The sequence below is a fragment of the Salminus brasiliensis genome, chromosome 12 (genome assembly GCF_030463535.1).
Source record: "Salminus brasiliensis chromosome 12, fSalBra1.hap2, whole genome shotgun sequence".
NCBI classification, from domain to species: Eukaryota; Metazoa; Chordata; class Actinopteri; order Characiformes; family Bryconidae; genus Salminus; species Salminus brasiliensis.
The window spans coordinates 15,112,946-15,133,857 of NC_132889.1; positions in this window are offsets into that span (position 1 = coordinate 15,112,946).

Here is a 20,912-nt window from a genome sequence, read left to right on the forward strand (position 1 = left end):
CAAGGATCTGTCCATTGCAATGGTGTGTTCGACTCGCTAACTATCTGACTGCAAGTGTGTAAGAGTTTGGTCATCAATCAATTTCTATACATGTATTGACGTTTGTTTTTTTTCTTACACGTTTAGGACCTTCAGAGCCACTCACTCCCTGACCGTAGATCCAGCCACCATCAATCTGTCCACCTGCAGCTGTGTCTGGCTCACTGTCTATTGTTCTGCAACTGTGTAAAAGGTAAGTGATCTTTCCGTTTCAAAACCTGTATTGATTGTCTTTGTTGTCTTTCAGGTTCTGAGGTTGCCATTAGGTGACAACAGGTAGGTGATCATTCAGTTTCTATACATTTATTGACTTTCTTTGTTGTCTTACAGGCTTTCAGGACTTCAGGACACCCCTCTCCCTCCAAATGGTGGATCCATCAAACAAGAGTCTGTCCATTGCAATGATGTGTGTGACTCGCTAACTATCTGACTGCAAGTGTGAAAGAGTTTGGTCATCAATCAATTTCTATACATGTATTGAAGTTTTTTTTTGTCTTACACGTTTAGGACCTTCAGAACCACTCACTCCCTGACCGTAGATCCAGCCACCATCAATCTGTCCATCTGCAGCTGTGTCTGGCTAACTGTCTATTGTTCTGCAACTGTGTAAAAGGTAAGTGATCTTTCCGTTTCAAAACCTGTATTGACTGTCTTTGTTGTCTTTCAGGTTCTGAGGATGCCATTACCTCTTCCCTCCCTGATGGTGCATCTGTCCATCAAGGGTCCATCCATCTGCCACTGTGTATGGCTCGCTGTCTATCTGTTTGCTACTGTCTAACAGGTAGGTGATCATTCAGTTTCTATACATGTATTGACTTTCTTTGTTGTCTTACAGGCTTTCAGGACTTCAGGACACCCCTCTCCTTCCAAATGGTGGATCCATCAAACAAGGGTCTGTCCATTGTAATGGTGTGTGTGACTCGCTAACTATCTGACTGCAAGTGTGAAAGAGTTTGGTCATCAATCAATTTCTATACATGTATTGACGTTTTTTTTTTTCTTACACGTTTAGGACCTTCAGAGCCACTCACTCCCTGACCGTAGATCCAGCCACCATCAATCTTTCCATCTGCAGCTGTGTCTGGCTAACTGTCTATTGTTCTGCAACTGTGTAAAAGGTAAGTGATCTTTCCGTTTCAAAACCTGTATTGACTGTCTTTGTTGTCTTTCAGGTTCTGAGGTTGCCATTAGGTGACAACAGGTAGGTGATCATTCAGTTTCTATACATGTATTGATTTTCTTTGTTGTCTTTCAGGTTCCGAGGATGCCTTTACCCCTTCCCCCCCTGATGGTGCATCTGCCAATCAAGGGTCCATCTATCTGCCACTGTGTAGGGCTCGCTGTCCATCTCTCTGCACTTGTCTAACAGGTAGGTGATCATTCAGTTTCTATACATGTATTGATTTTCTTTGTTGTCTTTCAGGTTCCGAGGATGCCTTTACCCCTTCCCTCCCTGATAGTGCATCTGTCCATCAAGGGTCCATCCATCTGCCACTGTGTGTGGCTCACTATCTATCTGTTTGCTACTGTCTAACAGGTAGGTGATCATTCAGTTTCTATACGTGTATTGTTTTTCTTTGTTGTCTTACAGGTTCCGAGGATGCCTTTACCCCTTCCCTCCCTGATGGTGCATCTGTCTATCAAGGGTCCATCCATCTGCCACTGTGTAGGGCTCGCTGTCTATCTGTTTGCTACTGTCTAACAGGTAGGTGATCATTCAGTTTCTATACATGTATTGACTTTCTTTGTTGTCTTACAGGCTTTCAGGACTCCCCCCTCCTTCCTAATGGTGGATCCATCAAACAAGGATCTGTCCATTGCAATGGTGTGTTCGACTCGCTAACTATCTGACTGCAAGTGTGTAAGAGTTTGGTCATCAATCAATTTCTATACATGTATTGACGTTTGTTTTTTTTCTTACACGTTTAGGACCTTCAGAGCCACTCACTCCCTGACCGTAGATCCAGCCACCATCAATCTGTCCACCTGCAGCTGTGTCTGGCTCACTGTCTATTGTTCTGCAACTGTGTAAAAGGTAAGTGATCTTTCCGTTTCAAAACCTGTATTGACTGTCTTTGTTGTCTTTCAGGTTCTGAGGTTGCCATTAGGTGACAACAGGTAGGTGATCATTCAGTTTCTATACATGTATTGATTTTCTTTGTTGTCTTACAGGTTCCGAGGATGCCTTTACCCCTTCCCTCCCTGATGGTGCATCTGTCCATCAAGGGTCCATCCATCTGCCACTGTGTACGGCTCACTATCTATCTGTTTGCTGCTGTCTAACAGGTAGGTGATCATTCAGTTTCTATACATGTATTGACTTTCTTTGTTGTCATACAGGCTTTCAGGACTTCAGGACACCCCTCTCCTTCCAAATGGTGGATCCATCAAACAAGGGTCTGTCCATTGCAATGGTGTGTGTGACTCGATATCTGTCTGACTGCAAGTGTGTAAGAGTTTGGTCATCAATCAATTTCTATACATGTATTGACGTTTTTTTTTTTTCTTACACGTTTAGGACCTTCAGAGCCACTCACTCCCTGACCGTAGATCCAGCCACCATCAATCTGTCCATCTGCAGCTGTGTCTGGCTAACTGTCTATTGTTCTGCAACTGTGTAAAAGGTAAGTGACCTTTCCGTTTCAAAACCTGTATTGACTGTCTTTGTTGTCTTTCAGGTTCTGAGGTTGCCATTAGGTGACAACAGGTAGGTGATCATTCAGTTTCTATACATGTATTGATTTTCTTTGTTGTCTTACAGGCTTTCAGGACTTCAGGACACCCCTTTCCTTCCAAATGGTGGATCCATCAAACAAGGGTCTGTCCATTGTAATGGTGTGTTTGACTCGCTAACTATCTGACTGCAAGTGTGTAAGAGTTTGGTCATCAATCAATTTCTATACATGTATTGACTTTTTTTTTGTCTTACAGGTTCAAGACCTTCTGAGCCCCTCCCTCACTAAAAAGGTAAGTGATCTTTCCGTTTCAAAACCTGTATTGACTGTCTTTGTTGTCTTTCAGGTTCTGAGGTTGCCATTAGGTGACAACAGGTAGGTGATCATTCAGTTTCTATACATGTATTGACTTTCTTTGTTTTCTTACAGGCTTTCAGGACTTCAGGACACCCCTCTCCTTCCAAATGGTGGATCCATCAAACGAGGGTCTGTCCATTGCAATGGTGTGTGTGACTCGATATCTATCTGACTGCAAGTGTGTAAGAGTTTGGTCATCAATCAATTTCTATACATGTATTGACGTTTGTTTTTTTTCTTACACGTTTAGGACCTTCAGAGCCACTCACTCCCTGACCGTAGATCCAGCCACCATCAATCTGTCCATCTGCAGCTGTGTCTGGCTCACTGTCTATTGTTCTGCAACTGTGTAAAAGGTAAGTGATCTTTCCGTTTCAAAACCTGTATTGACTGTCTTTGTTGTCTTTCAGGTTCTGAGGATGCCATTACCTCTTCCCTCCCTGATAGTGCATCTGTCCATCAAGGGTCCATCCATCTGCCACTGTGTATGGCTCGCTGTCTATCTGTTTGCTACTGTCTAACAGGTAGGTGATCATTCAGTTTCTATACATGTATTGACTTTCTTTGTTGTCTTACAGGCTTTCAGGACTCCCCCCTCCTTCCTAATGGTGGATCCATCAAACAAGGATCTGTCCATTGCAATGGTGTGTTCGACTCGCTAACTATCTGACTGCAAGTGTGTAAGAGTTTGGTCATCAATCAATTTCTATACATGTATTGACGTTTGTTTTTTTTCTTACACGTTTAGGACCTTCAGAGCCACTCACTCCCTGACCGTAGATCCAGCCACCATCAATCTGTCCACCTGCAGCTGTGTCTGGCTCACTGTCTATTGTTCTGCAACTGTGTAAAAGGTAAGTGATCTTTCCGTTTCAAAACCTGTATTGATTGTCTTTGTTGTCTTTCAGGTTCTGAGGTTGCCATTAGGTGACAACAGGTAGGTGATCATTCAGTTTCTATACATTTATTGACTTTCTTTGTTGTCTTACAGGCTTTCAGGACTTCAGGACACCCCTCTCCCTCCAAATGGTGGATCCATCAAACAAGAGTCTGTCCATTGCAATGATGTGTGTGACTCGCTAACTATCTGACTGCAAGTGTGAAAGAGTTTGGTCATCAATCAATTTCTATACATGTATTGAAGTTTTTTTTTGTCTTACACGTTTAGGACCTTCAGAACCACTCACTCCCTGACCGTAGATCCAGCCACCATCAATCTGTCCATCTGCAGCTGTGTCTGGCTAACTGTCTATTGTTCTGCAACTGTGTAAAAGGTAAGTGATCTTTCCGTTTCAAAACCTGTATTGACTGTCTTTGTTGTCTTTCAGGTTCTGAGGATGCCATTACCTCTTCCCTCCCTGATGGTGCATCTGTCCATCAAGGGTCCATCCATCTGCCACTGTGTATGGCTCGCTGTCTATCTGTTTGCTACTGTCTAACAGGTAGGTGATCATTCAGTTTCTATACATGTATTGACTTTCTTTGTTGTCTTACAGGCTTTCAGGACTTCAGGACACCCCTCTCCTTCCAAATGGTGGATCCATCAAACAAGGGTCTGTCCATTGTAATGGTGTGTGTGACTCGCTAACTATCTGACTGCAAGTGTGAAAGAGTTTGGTCATCAATCAATTTCTATACATGTATTGACGTTTTTTTTTTTCTTACACGTTTAGGACCTTCAGAGCCACTCACTCCCTGACCGTAGATCCAGCCACCATCAATCTTTCCATCTGCAGCTGTGTCTGGCTAACTGTCTATTGTTCTGCAACTGTGTAAAAGGTAAGTGATCTTTCCGTTTCAAAACCTGTATTGACTGTCTTTGTTGTCTTTCAGGTTCTGAGGTTGCCATTACGTGACAACAGGTAGGTGATCATTCAGTTTCTATACATGTATTGATTTTCTTTGTTGTCTTTCAGGTTCCGAGGATGCCTTTACCCCTTCCCCCCCTGATGGTGCATCTGCCAATCAAGGGTCCATCTATCTGCCACTGTGTAGGGCTCGCTGTCCATCTCTCTGCACTTGTCTAACAGGTAGGTGATCATTCAGTTTCTATACATGTATTGATTTTCTTTGTTGTCTTTCAGGTTCCGAGGATGCCTTTACCCCTTCCCTCCCTGATAGTGCATCTGTCCATCAAGGGTCCATCCATCTGCCACTGTGTGTGGCTCACTATCTATCTGTTTGCTACTGTCTAACAGGTAGGTGATCATTCAGTTTCTATACGTGTATTGTTTTTCTTTGTTGTCTTACAGGTTCCGAGGATGCCTTTACCCCTTCCCTCCCTGATGGTGCATCTGTCTATCAAGGGTCCATCCATCTGCCACTGTGTAGGGCTCGCTGTCTATCTGTTTGCTACTGTCTAACAGGTAGGTGATCATTCAGTTTCTATACATGTATTGACTTTCTTTGTTGTCTTACAGGCTTTCAGGACTCCCCCCTCCTTCCTAATGGTGGATCCATCAAACAAGGATCTGTCCATTGCAATGGTGTGTTCGACTCGCTAACTATCTGACTGCAAGTGTGTAAGAGTTTGGTCATCAATCAATTTCTATACATGTATTGACGTTTGTTTTTTTTCTTACACGTTTAGGACCTTCAGAGCCACTCACTCCCTGACCGTAGATCCAGCCACCATCAATCTGTCCACCTGCAGCTGTGTCTGGCTCACTGTCTATTGTTCTGCAACTGTGTAAAAGGTAAGTGATCTTTCCGTTTCAAAACCTGTATTGACTGTCTTTGTTGTCTTTCAGGTTCTGAGGTTGCCATTAGGTGACAACAGGTAGGTGATCATTCAGTTTCTATACATGTATTGATTTTCTTTGTTGTCTTACAGGTTCCGAGGATGCCTTTACCCCTTCCCTCCCTGATGGTGCATCTGTCCATCAAGGGTCCATCCATCTGCCACTGTGTACGGCTCACTATCTATCTGTTTGCTGCTGTCTAACAGGTAGGTGATCATTCAGTTTCTATACATGTATTGACTTTCTTTGTTGTCATACAGGCTTTCAGGACTTCAGGACACCCCTCTCCTTCCAAATGGTGGATCCATCAAACAAGGGTCTGTCCATTGCAATGGTGTGTGTGACTCGATATCTGTCTGACTGCAAGTGTGTAAGAGTTTGGTCATCAATCAATTTCTATACATGTATTGACGTTTTTTTTTTTTCTTACACGTTTAGGACCTTCAGAGCCACTCACTCCCTGACCGTAGATCCAGCCACCATCAATCTGTCCATCTGCAGCTGTGTCTGGCTCACTGTCTATTGTTCTGCAACTGTGTAAAAGGTAAATGATCTTTCCGTTTCAAAACCTGTATTGACTGTCTTTGTTGTCTTTCAGGTTCTGAGGTTGCCATTAGGTGACAACAGGTAGGTGATCATTCAGTTTCTATACATGTATTGATTTTCTTTGTTGTCTTTCAGGTTCCGAGGATGCCTTTACCCCTTCCCCCCCTGATGGTGCATCTGCCAATCAAGGGTCCATCTATCTGCCACTGTGTAGGGCTCGCTGTCCATCTCTCTGCACTTGTCTAACAGGTAGGTGATCATTCAGTTTCTATACATGTATTGATTTTCTTTGTTGTCTTTCAGGTTCCGAGGATGCCTTTACCCCTTCCCTCCCTGATAGTGCATCTGTCCATCAAGGGTCCATCCATCTGCCACTGTGTGTGGCTCACTATCTATCTGTTTGCTACTGTCTAACAGGTAGGTGATCATTCAGTTTCTATACGTGTATTGTTTTTCTTTGTTGTCTTACAGGTTCCGAGGATGCCTTTACCCCTTCCCTCCCTGATGGTGCATCTGTCTATCAAGGGTCCATCCATCTGCCACTGTGTAGGGCTCGCTGTCTATCTGTTTGCTACTGTCTAACAGGTAGGTGATCATTCAGTTTCTATACATGTATTGACTTTCTTTGTTGTCTTACAGGCTTTCAGGACTCCCCCCTCCTTCCTAATGGTGGATCCATCAAACAAGGATCTGTCCATTGCAATGGTGTGTTCGACTCGCTAACTATCTGACTGCAAGTGTGTAAGAGTTTGGTCATCAATCAATTTCTATACATGTATTGACGTTTGTTTTTTTTCTTACACGTTTAGGACCTTCAGAGCCACTCACTCCCTGACCGTAGATCCAGCCACCATCAATCTGTCCACCTGCAGCTGTGTCTGGCTCACTGTCTATTGTTCTGCAACTGTGTAAAAGGTAAGTGATCTTTCCGTTTCAAAACCTGTATTGACTGTCTTTGTTGTCTTTCAGGTTCTGAGGTTGCCATTAGGTGACAACAGGTAGGTGATCATTCAGTTTCTATACATGTATTGATTTTCTTTGTTGTCTTACAGGTTCCGAGGATGCCTTTACCCCTTCCCTCCCTGATGGTGCATCTGTCCATCAAGGGTCCATCCATCTGCCACTGTGTACGGCTCACTATCTATCTGTTTGCTGCTGTCTAACAGGTAGGTGATCATTCAGTTTCTATACATGTATTGACTTTCTTTGTTGTCTTACAGGCTTTCAGGACTTCAGGACACCCCTCTCCTTCCAAATGGTGGATCCATCAAACAAGGGTCTGTCCATTGCAATGGTGTGTGTGACTCGATATCTGTCTGACTGCAAGTGTGTAAGAGTTTGGTCATCAATCAATTTCTATACATGTATTGACGTTTTTTTTTTTTCTTACACGTTTAGGACCTTCAGAGCCACTCACTCCCTGACCGTAGATCCAGCCACCATCAATCTGTCCATCTGCAGCTGTGTCTGGCTCACTGTCTATTGTTCTGCAACTGTGTAAAAGGTAAGTGATCTTTCCGTTTCAAAACCTGTATTGACTGTCTTTGTTGTCTTTCAGGTTCTGAGGTTGCCATTAGGTGACAACAGGTAGGTGATCATTCAGTTTCTATACATGTATTGATTTTCTTTGTTGTCTTTCAGGTTCCGAGGATGCCTTTACCCCTTCCCCCCCTGATGGTGCATCTGCCAATCAAGGGTCCATCTTTCTGCCACTGTGTAGGGCTCGCTGTCCATCTCTCTGCACTTGTCTAACAGGTAGGTGATCATTCAGTTTCTATACATGTATTGATTTTCTTTGTTGTCTTTCAGGTTCCGAGGATGCCTTTACCCCTTCCCTCCCTGATAGTGCATCTGTCCATCAAGGGTCCATCCATCTGCCACTGTGTGTGGCTCACTATCTATCTGTTTGCTACTGTCTAACAGGTAGGTGATCATTCAGTTTCTATACGTGTATTGTTTTTCTTTGTTGTCTTACAGGTTCCGAGGATGCCTTTACCCCTTCCCTCCCTGATGGTGCATCTGTCTATCAAGGGTCCATCCATCTGCCACTGTGTAGGGCTCGCTGTCTATCTGTTTGCTACTGTCTAACAGGTAGGTGATCATTCAGTTTCTATACATGTATTGACTTTCTTTGTTGTCTTACAGGCTTTCAGGACTCCCCCCTCCTTCCTAATGGTGGATCCATCAAACAAGGATCTGTCCATTGCAATGGTGTGTTCGACTCGCTAACTATCTGACTGCAAGTGTGTAAGAGTTTGGTCATCAATCAATTTCTATACATGTATTGACGTTTGTTTTTTTTCTTACACGTTTAGGACCTTCAGAGCCACTCACTCCCTGACCGTAGATCCAGCCACCATCAATCTGTCCACCTGCAGCTGTGTCTGGCTCACTGTCTATTGTTCTGCAACTGTGTAAAAGGTAAGTGATCTTTCCGTTTCAAAACCTGTATTGACTGTCTTTGTTGTCTTTCAGGTTCTGAGGTTGCCATTAGGTGACAACAGGTAGGTGATCATTCAGTTTCTATACATGTATTGATTTTCTTTGTTGTCTTACAGGTTCCGAGGATGCCTTTACCCCTTCCCTCCCTGATGGTGCATCTGTCCATCAAGGGTCCATCCATCTGCCACTGTGTACGGCTCACTATCTATCTGTTTGCTGCTGTCTAACAGGTAGGTGATCATTCAGTTTCTATACATGTATTGACTTTCTTTGTTGTCTTACAGGCTTTCAGGACTTCAGGACACCCCTCTCCTTCCAAATGGTGGATCCATCAAACAAGGGTCTGTCCATTGCAATGGTGTGTGTGACTCGATATCTGTCTGACTGCAAGTGTGTAAGAGTTTGGTCATCAATCAATTTCTATACATGTATTGACGTTTTTTTTTTTTCTTACACGTTTAGGACCTTCAGAGCCACTCACTCCCTGACCGTAGATCCAGCCACCATCAATCTGTCCATCTGCAGCTGTGTCTGGCTCACTGTCTATTGTTCTGCAACTGTGTAAAAGGTAAGTGATCTTTCCGTTTCAAAACCTGTATTGACTGTCTTTGTTGTCTTTCAGGTTCTGAGGATGCCATTACCTCTTCCCTCCCTGATAGTGCATCTGTCCATCAAGGGTCCATCCATCTGCCACTGTGTATGGCTCGCTGTCTATCTGTTTGCTACTGTCTAACAGGTAGGTGATCATTCAGTTTCTATACATGTATTGACTTTCTTTGTTGTCTTACAGGCTTTCAGGACTCCCCCCTCCTTCCTAATGGTGGATCCATCAAACAAGGATCTGTCCATTGCAATGGTGTGTTCGACTCGCTAACTATCTGACTGCAAGTGTGTAAGAGTTTGCTCATCAATCAATTTCTATACATGTATTGACGTTTGTTTTTTTTCTTACACGTTTAGGACCTTCAGAGCCACTCACTCCCTGACCGTAGATCCAGCCACCATCAATCTGTCCACCTGCAGCTGTGTCTGGCTCACTGTCTATTGTTCTGCAACTGTGTAAAAGGTAAGTGATCTTTCCGTTTCAAAACCTGTATTGACTGTCTTTGTTGTCTTTCAGGTTCTGAGGTTGCCATTAGGTGACAACAGGTAGGTGATCATTCAGTTTCTATACATTTATTGACTTTCTTTGTTGTCTTACAGGCTTTCAGGACTTCAGGACACCCCTCTCCCTCCAAATGGTGGATCCATCAAACAAGAGTCTGTCCATTGCAATGGTGTGTGTGACTCGCTAACTATCTGACTGCAAGTGTGAAAGAGTTTGGTCATCAATCAATTTCTATACATGTATTGAAGTTTTTTTTTGTCTTACACGTTTAGGACCTTCAGAACCACTCACTCCCTGACCGTAGATCCAGCCACCATCAATCTGTCCATCTGCAGCTGTGTCTGGCTAACTGTCTATTGTTCTGCAACTGTGTAAAAGGTAAGTGATCTTTCCGTTTCAAAACCTGTATTGACTGTCTTTGTTGTCTTTCAGGTTCTGAGGATGCCATTACCTCTTCCCTCCCTGATGGTGCATCTGTCCATCAAGGGTCCATCCATCTGCCACTGTGTATGGCTCGCTGTCTATCTGTTTGCTACTGTCTAACAGGTAGGTGATCATTCAGTTTCTATACATGTATTGACTTTCTTTGTTGTCTTACAGGCTTTCAGGACTTCAGGACACCCCTCTCCTTCCAAATGGTGGATCCATCAAACAAGGGTCTGTCCATTGTAATGGTGTGTGTGACTCGCTAACTATCTGACTGCAAGTGTGAAAGAGTTTGGTCATCAATCAATTTCTATACATGTATTGACGTTTTTTTTTTTCTTACACGTTTAGGACCTTCAGAGCCACTCACTCCCTGACCGTAGATCCAGCCACCATCAATCTTTCCATCTGCAGCTGTGTCTGGCTAACTGTCTATTGTTCTGCAACTGTGTAAAAGGTAAGTGATCTTTCCGTTTCAAAACCTGTATTGACTGTCTTTGTTGTCTTTCAGGTTCTGAGGTTGCCATTAGGTGACAACAGGTAGGTGATCATTCAGTTTCTATACATGTATTGATTTTCTTTGTTGTCTTTCAGGTTCCGAGGATGCCTTTTCCCCTTCCCTCCCTGATGGTGCATCTGCCAATCAAGGGTCCATCTATCTGCCACTGTGTAGGGCTCGCTGTCCATCTCTCTGCACTTGTCTAACAGGTAGGTGATCATTCAGTTTCTATACATGTATTGATTTTCTTTGTTGTCTTTCAGGTTCCGAGGATGCCTTTACCCCTTCCCTCCCTGATGGTGCATCTGTCTATCAAGGGTCCATCCATCTGCCACTGTGTAGGGCTCGCTGTCTTACTGTTTGCTCCTGTCTAACAGGTAGGTGATCATTCAGTTTCTATACATGTATTGACTTTTTTTTTTGTCTCACAGGTTCAGGACCTTCTGAGCCCCTCCCTTACTGACCGTAGATTCATTCACCATCAATCTGTCCATCTGCAGCTGTGTCTGGCTCACTGTCTATTGTTCTACAACTGTGTAAAAGGTAAGTGATCTTTCCATTTCAAAACCTGTATTGACTGTCTTTGTTGTCTTTCAGGTTCTGAGGTTGCCATTAGGTGACAACAGGTAAGTGATCTTTCTGTTTCAAAACTTGTATTGATTGTCTTTGTTGTCTTTCAGGTTCCGAGGATGCCTTTACCCCTTCCCTCCCTGATGGTGCATCTGTCTATCAAGGGTCCATCCATCTGCCACTGTGTAGGGCTCGCTGTCCATCTGTCTGCACCTGTCTAACAGGTAGGTGATCATTCAGTTTTTATACATGTATTGACTTTCTTTGTTGTCTTACAGGCTTTCAGGACTTCAGGACACCCCTCTCCTTCCAAATGGTGGATCCATCAAACAAGGATCTGTCCATTGCAATGGTGTGTTCGACTCGCTAACTATCTGACTGCAAGTGTGTAAGAGTTTGGTCATCAATCAATTTCTATACATGTATTGACGTTTTTTTTTTGTCTTACACGTTTAGGACCTTCAGAACCACTCACTCCCTGACCGTAGATCCAGCCACCATCAATCTGTCCATCTGCAGCTGTGTCTGGCTAACTGTCTATTGTTCTGCAACTGTGTAAAAGGTAAGTGATCTTTCAGTTTCAAAACTTGTATTGATTGTCTTTGTTGTCTTTCAGGTTCCGAGGATGCCTTTACTCCTTCCCTCCCTGATGGTGCATCTGTCCATCAAGGGTCCATCCATCTGCCACTGTGTAGGGCTCGCTGTCCATCTATCTGCACCTGTCTAACTGTCCATTGCAATGGTGTGTGTGACTCGATATCTATCTGACTGCAAGTGTGTAAGATTTTGGTCATCAATCAATTTCTATACATGTATTTACGTTTGTTTTTGTCTTACACGTTTAGGACCTTCAGAGCCACTCACTCCCTGACCGTAGATCCAGCCACCATCAATCTGTCCATCTGCAGCTGTGTCTGGCTAACTGTCTATTGTTCTGCAACTGTGTAAAAGGTAAGTGATCTTTCCGTTTCAAAACCTGTATTGACTGTCTTTGTTGTCTTTCAGGTTCTGAGGTTGCCATTAGGTGACAACAGGTAAGTGATCTTTCTGTTTCAAAACTTGTATTGATTGTCTTTGTTGTCTTTCAGTTTCCGAGGATGCCTTTACCCCTTCCCTCCCTGATGGTGCATCTGTCCATCAAGGGTCCATCCATCTGCCACTGTGTATGGCTCGCTGTCTATCTGTTTGCTACTGTCTAACAGGTAGGTGATCATTCAGTTTTTATACATGTATTGACTTTCTTTGTTGTCTTACAGGCTTTCAGGACTTCAGGACACCCCTCTCCTTCCAAATGGTGGATCCATCAAACAAGGGTCTGTCCATTGCAATGGTGTGTGTGACTCGCTAACTATCTGACTGCAAGTGTGAAAGAGTTTGGTCATCAATCAATTTCTATACATGTATTGAAGTTTTTTTTTATCTTACACGTTTAGGACCTTCAGAACCACTCTCTCCCTGACCGTAGATCCAGCCACCATCAATCTGTCCATCTGCAGCTGTGTCTGGCTAACTGTCTATTGTTCTGCAACTGTGTAAAAGGTAAGTGACCTTTCCGTTTCAAAACCTGTATTGACTGTCTTTGTTGTCTTTCAGGTTCTGAGGTTGCCATTAGGTGACAACAGGTAGGTGATCATTCAGTTTCTATACATGTATTGATTTTCTTTGTTGTCTTACAGGCTTTCAGGACTTCAGGACACCCCTTTCCTTCCAAATGGTGGATCCATCAAACAAGGGTCTGTCCATTGTAATGGTGTGTTTGACTCGCTAACTATCTGACTGCAAGTGTGTAAGAGTTTGGTCATCAATCAATTTCTATACATGTATTGACTTTTTTTTTGTCTTACAGGTTCAAGACCTTCTGAGCCCCTCCCTCACTAAAAAGGTAAGTGATCTTTCCGTTTCAAAACCTGTATTGACTGTCTTTGTTGTCTTTCAGGTTCTGAGGTTGCCATTAGGTGACAACAGGTAGGTGATCATTCAGTTTCTATACATGTATTGACTTTCTTTGTTTTCTTACAGGCTTTCAGGACTTCAGGACACCCCTCTCCTTCCAAATGGTGGATCCATCAAACGAGGGTCTGTCCATTGCAATGGTGTGTGTGACTCGATATCTATCTGACTGCAAGTGTGTAAGAGTTTGGTCATCAATCAATTTCTATACATGTATTGACGTTTGTTTTTTTTCTTACACGTTTAGGACCTTCAGAGCCACTCACTCCCTGACCGTAGATCCAGCCACCATCAATCTGTCCATCTGCAGCTGTGTCTGGCTCACTGTCTATTGTTCTGCAACTGTGTAAAAGGTAAGTGATCTTTCCGTTTCAAAACCTGTATTGACTGTCTTTGTTGTCTTTCAGGTTCTGAGGATGCCATTACCTCTTCCCTCCCTGATAGTGCATCTGTCCATCAAGGGTCCATCCATCTGCCACTGTGTATGGCTCGCTGTCTATCTGTTTGCTACTGTCTAACAGGTAGGTGATCATTCAGTTTCTATACATGTATTGACTTTCTTTGTTGTCTTACAGGCTTTCAGGACTCCCCCCTCCTTCCTAATGGTGGATCCATCAAACAAGGATCTGTCCATTGCAATGGTGTGTTCGACTCGCTAACTATCTGACTGCAAGTGTGTAAGAGTTTGGTCATCAATCAATTTCTATACATGTATTGACGTTTTTTTTTTTCTTACACGTTTAGGACCTTCAGAGCCACTCACTCCCTGACCGTAGATCCAGCCACCATCAATCTTTCCATCTGCAGCTGTGTCTGGCTAACTGTCTATTGTTCTGCAACTGTGTAAAAGGTAAGTGATCTTTCCGTTTCAAAACCTGTATTGACTGTCTTTGTTGTCTTTCAGGTTCTGAGGTTGCCATTAGGTGACAACAGGTAGGTGATCATTCAGTTTCTATACATGTATTGATTTTCTTTGTTGTCTTTCAGGTTCCGAGGATGCCTTTACCCCTTCCCCCCCTGATGGTGCATCTGCCAATCAAGGGTCCATCTATCTGCCACTGTGTAGGGCTCGCTGTCCATCTCTCTGCACTTGTCTAACAGGTAGGTGATCATTCAGTTTCTATACATGTATTGATTTTCTTTGTTGTCTTTCAGGTTCCGAGGATGCCTTTACCCCTTCCCTCCCTGATAGTGCATCTGTCCATCAAGGGTCCATCCATCTGCCACTGTGTGTGGCTCACTATCTATCTGTTTGCTACTGTCTAACAGGTAGGTGATCATTCAGTTTCTATACGTGTATTGTTTTTCTTTGTTGTCTTACAGGTTCCGAGGATGCCTTTACCCCTTCCCTCCCTGATGGTGCATCTGTCTATCAAGGGTCCATCCATCTGCCACTGTGTAGGGCTCGCTGTCTATCTGTTTGCTACTGTCTAACAGGTAGGTGATCATTCAGTTTCTATACATGTATTGACTTTCTTTGTTGTCTTACAGGCTTTTAGGACTCCCCCCTCCTTCCTAATGGTGGATCCATCAAACAAGGATCTGTCCATTGCAATGGTGTGTTCGACTCGCTAACTATCTGACTGCAAGTGTGTAAGAGTTTGGTCATCAATCAATTTCTATACATGTATTGACGTTTGTTTTTTTTCTTACACGTTTAGGACCTTCAGAGCCACTCACTCCCTGACCGTAGATCCAGCCACCATCAATCTGTCCACCTGCAGCTGTGTCTGGCTCACTGTCTATTGTTCTGCAACTGTGTAAAAGGTAAGTGATCTTTCCGTTTCAAAACCTGTATTGACTGTCTTTGTTGTCTTTCAGGTTCTGAGGTTGCCATTAGGTGACAACAGGTAGGTGATCATTCAGTTTCTATACATGTATTGATTTTCTTTGTTGTCTTACAGGTTCCGAGGATGCCTTTACCCCTTCCCTCCCTGATGGTGCATCTGTCCATCAAGGGTCCATCCATCTGCCACTGTGTACGGCTCACTATCTATCTGTTTGCTGCTGTCTAACAGGTAGGTGATCATTCAGTTTCTATACATGTATTGACTTTCTTTGTTGTCATACAGGCTTTCAGGACTTCAGGACACCCCTCTCCTTCCAAATGGTGGATCCATCAAACAAGGGTCTGTCCATTGCAATGGTGTGTGTGACTCGATATCTGTCTGACTGCAAGTGTGTAAGAGTTTGGTCATCAATCAATTTCTATACATGTATTGACGTTTTTTTTTTTTCTTACACGTTTAGGACCTTCAGAGCCACTCACTCCCTGACCGTAGATCCAGCCACCATCAATCTGTCCATCTGCAGCTGTGTCTGGCTCACTGTCTATTGTTCTGCAACTGTGTAAAAGGTAAATGATCTTTCCGTTTCAAAACCTGTATTGACTGTCTTTGTTGTCTTTCAGGTTCTGAGGTTGCCATTAGGTGACAACAGGTAGGTGATCATTCAGTTTCTATACATGTATTGATTTTCTTTGTTGTCTTTCAGGTTCCGAGGATGCCTTTACCCCTTCCCCCCCTGATGGTGCATCTGCCAATCAAGGGTCCATCTATCTGCCACTGTGTAGGGCTCGCTGTCCATCTCTCTGCACTTGTCTAACAGGTAGGTGATCATTCAGTTTCTATACATGTATTGATTTTCTTTGTTGTCTTTCAGGTTCCGAGGATGCCTTTACCCCTTCCCTCCCTGATAGTGCATCTGTCCATCAAGGGTCCATCCATCTGCCACTGTGTGTGGCTCACTATCTATCTGTTTGCTACTGTCTAACAGGTAGGTGATCATTCAGTTTCTATACGTGTATTGTTTTTCTTTGTTGTCTTACAGGTTCCGAGGATGCCTTTACCCCTTCCCTCCCTGATGGTGCATCTGTCTATCAAGGGTCCATCCATCTGCCACTGTGTAGGGCTCGCTGTCTATCTGTTTGCTACTGTCTAACAGGTAGGTGATCATTCAGTTTCTATACATGTATTGACTTTCTTTGTTGTCTTACAGGCTTTCAGGACTCCCCCCTCCTTCCTAATGGTGGATCCATCAAACAAGGATCTGTCCATTGCAATGGTGTGTTCGACTCGCTAACTATCTGACTGCAAGTGTGTAAGAGTTTGGTCATCAATCAATTTCTATACATGTATTGACGTTTGTTTTTTTTCTTACACGTTTAGGACCTTCAGAGCCACTCACTCCCTGACCGTAGATCCAGCCACCATCAATCTGTCCACCTGCAGCTGTGTCTGGCTCACTGTCTATTGTTCTGCAACTGTGTAAAAGGTAAGTGATCTTTCCGTTTCAAAACCTGTATTGACTGTCTTTGTTGTCTTTCAGGTTCTGAGGTTGCCATTAGGTGACAACAGGTAGGTGATCATTCAGTTTCTATACATGTATTGATTTTCTTTGTTGTCTTACAGGTTCCGAGGATGCCTTTACCCCTTCCCTCCCTGATGGTGCATCTGTCCATCAAGGGTCCATCCATCTGCCACTGTGTACGGCTCACTATCTATCTGTTTGCTGCTGTCTAACAGGTAGGTGATCATTCAGTTTCTATACATGTATTGACTTTCTTTGTTGTCTTACAGGCTTTCAGGACTTCAGGACACCCCTCTCCTTCCAAATGGTGGATCCATCAAACAAGGGTCTGTCCATTGCAATGGTGTGTGTGACTCGATATCTGTCTGACTGCAAGTGTGTAAGAGTTTGGTCATCAATCAATTTCTATACATGTATTGACGTTTTTTTTTTTTCTTACACGTTTAGGACCTTCAGAGCCACTCACTCCCTGACCGTAGATCCAGCCACCATCAATCTGTCCATCTGCAGCTGTGTCTGGCTCACTGTCTATTGTTCTGCAACTGTGTAAAAGGTAAGTGATCTTTCCGTTTCAAAACCTGTATTGACTGTCTTTGTTGTCTTTCAGGTTCTGAGGTTGCCATTAGGTGACAACAGGTAGGTGATCATTCAGTTTCTATACATGTATTGATTTTCTTTGTTGTCTTTCAGGTTCCGAGGATGCCTTTACCCCTTCCCCCCCTGATGGTGCATCTGCCAATCAAGGGTCCATCTATCTGCCACTGTGTAGGGCTCGCTGTCCATCTCTCTGCACTTGTCTAACAGGTAGGTGATCATTCAGTTTCTATACATGTATTGACTTTCTTTGTTGTCTTACAGGCTTTCAGGACTTCAGGACACCCCTCTCCTTCCAAATGGTGGATCCATCAAACAAGGGTCTGTCCATTGCAATGGTGTGTGTGACTCGATATCTGTCTGACTGCAAGTGTGTAAGAGTTTGGTCATCAATCAATTTCTATACATGTATTGACGTTTTTTTTTTTTCTTACACGTTTAGGACCTTCAGAGCCACTCACTCCCTGACCGTAGATCCAGCCACCATCAATCTGTCCATCTGCAGCTGTGTCTGGCTCACTGTCTATTGTTCTGCAACTGTGTAAAAGGTAAGTGATCTTTCCGTTTCAAAACCTGTATTGACTGTCTTTGTTGTCTTTCAGGTTCTGAGGATGCCATTACCTCTACCCTCCCTGATAGTGCATCTGTCCATCAAGGGTCCATCCATCTGCCACTGTGTATGGCTCGCTGTCTATCTGTTTGCTACTGTCTAACAGGTAGGTGATCATTCAGTTTCTATACATGTATTGACTTTCTTTGTTGTCTTACAGGCTTTTAGGACTCCCCCCTCCTTCCTAATGGTGGATCCATCAAACAAGGATCTGTCCATTGCAATGGTGTGTTCGACTCGCTAACTATCTGACTGCAAGTGTGTAAGAGTTTGGTCATCAATCAATTTCTATACATGTATTGACGTTTGTTTTTTTTCTTACACGTTTAGGACCTTCAGAGCCACTCACTCCCTGACCGTAGATCCAGCCACCATCAATCTGTCCACCTGCAGCTGTGTCTGGCTCACTGTCTATTGTTCTGCAACTGTGTAAAAGGTAAGTGATCTTTCCGTTTCAAAACCTGTATTGACTGTCTTTGTTGTCTTTCAGGTTCTGAGGTTGCCATTAGGTGACAACAGGTAGGTGATCATTCAGTTTCTATACATTTATTGACTTTCTTTGTTGTCTTACAGGCTTTCAGGACTTCAGGACACCCCTCTCCCTCCAAATGGTGGATCCATCAAACAAGAGTCTGTCCATTGCAATGGTGTGTGTGACTCGCTAACTATCTGACTGCAAGTGTGAAAGAGTTTGGTCATCAATCAATTTCTATACATGTATTGAAGTTTTTTTTTGTCTTACACGTTTAGGACCTTCAGAACCACTCACTCCCTGACCGTAGATCCAGCCACCATCAATCTGTCCATCTGCAGCTGTGTCTGGCTAACTGTCTATTGTTCTGCAACTGTGTAAAAGGTAAGTGATCTTTCCGTTTCAAAACCTGTATTGACTGTCTTTGTTGTCTTTCAGGTTCTGAGGATGCCATTACCTCTTCCCTCCCTGATGGTGCATCTGTCCATCAAGGGTCCATCCATCTGCCACTGTGTATGGCTCGCTGTCTATCTGTTTGCTACTGTCTAACAGGTAGGTGATCATTCAGTTTCTATACATGTATTGACTTTCTTTGTTGTCTTACAGGCTTTCAGGACTTCAGGACACCCCTCTCCTTCCAAATGGTGGATCCATCAAACAAGGGTCTGTCCATTGTAATGGTGTGTGTGACTCGCTAACTATCTGACTGCAAGTGTGAAAGAGTTTGGTCATCAATCAATTTCTATACATGTATTGACGTTTTTTTTTTTCTTACACGTTTAGGACCTTCAGAGCCACTCACTCCCTGACCGTAGATCCAGCCACCATCAATCTTTCCATCTGCAGCTGTGTCTGGCTAACTGTCTATTGTTCTGCAACTGTGTAAAAGGTAAGTGATCTTTCGGTTTCAAAACCTGTATTGACTGTCTTTGTTGTCTTTCAGGTTCTGAGGTTGCCATTAGGTGACAACAGGTAGGTGATCATTCAGTTTCTATACATGTATTGATTTTCTTTGTTGTCTTTCAGGTTCCGAGGATGCCTTTTCCCCTTCCCTCCCTGATGGTGCATCTGCCAATCAAGGGTCCATCTATCTGCCACTGTGTAGGGCTCGCTGTCCATCTCTCTGCACTTGTCTAACAGGTAGGTGATCATTCAGTTTCTATACATGTATTGATTTTCTTTGTTGTCTTTCAGGTTCCGAGGATGCCTTTACCCCTTCCCTCCCTGATGGTGCATCTGTCTATCAAGGGTCCATCCATCTGCCACTGTGTAGGGCTCGCTGTCTTACTGTTTGCTCCTGTCTAACAGGTAGGTGATCATTCAGTTTCTATACATGTATTGACTTTTTTTTTTGTCTCACAGGTTCAGGACCTTCTGAGCCCCTCCCTTACTGACCGTAGATTCATTCACCATCAATCTGTCCATCTGCAGCTGTGTCTGGCTCACTGTCTATTGTTCTACAACTGTGTAAAAGGTAAGTGATCTTTCCATTTCAAAACCTGTATTGACTGTCTTTGTTGTCTTTCAGGTTCTGAGGTTGCCATTAGGTGACAACAGGTAAGTGATCTTTCTGTTTCAAAACTTGTATTGATTGTCTTTGTTGTCTTTCAGGTTCCGAGGATGCCTTTACCCCTTCCCTCCCTGATGGTGCATCTGTCTATCAAGGGTCCATCCATCTGCCACTGTGTAGGGCTCGCTGTCCATCTGTCTGCACCTGTCTAACAGGTAGGTGATCATTCAGTTTTTATACATGTATTGACTTTCTTTGTTGTCTTACAGGCTTTCAGGACTTCAGGACACCCCTCTCCTTCCAAATGGTGGATCCATCAAACAAGGGTCTGTCCATTGCAATGGTGTGTGTGACTCGATATCTATCTGACTGCAAGTGTGTAAGAGTTTGGTCATCAATCAATTTCTATACATGTATTGACGTTTGTTTTTTTTCTTACACGTTTAGGACCTTCAGAGCCACTCACTCCCTGACCGTAGATCCAGCCACCATCAATCTGTCCATCTGCAGCTGTGTCTGGCTCATTGTCTATTGTTCTGCAACTGTGTAAAAGGTAAGTGATCTTTCCGTTTCAAAACCTGTGTTGACTGTCTTTGTTGTCTTTCAGGTTCTGAGGTTGCCATTAGGTGACAACAGGTAGGTGATCATTCAGTTTCTATACATGTATTGACTTTCTTTGTTGTCTTACAGGCTTTCAGGACTTCAGGACACCCCTCTCATTCCAAATGGTGGATCCATCAAACGAGGGTCTGTCCATTGCAATGGTGTGTGTGACTCGATATCTATCTGACTGCAAGTGTGTAAGAGTTTGGTCATCAATCAATTTCTATACATGTATTGACGTTTGTTTTTTTTCTTACACGTTTAGGACCTTCAGAGCCACTCACTCCCTGACCGTAGATCCAGCCACCATCAATCTGTCCATCTGCAGCTGTGTCTGGCTCACTGTCTATTTGTTCTGCAACTGTGTAAAAGGTAAGTGATCTTTCCGTTTCAAAACCTGTATTGACTGTCTTTGTTGTCTTTCAGGTTCTGAGGATGCCATTACCTCTTCCCTCCCTGAT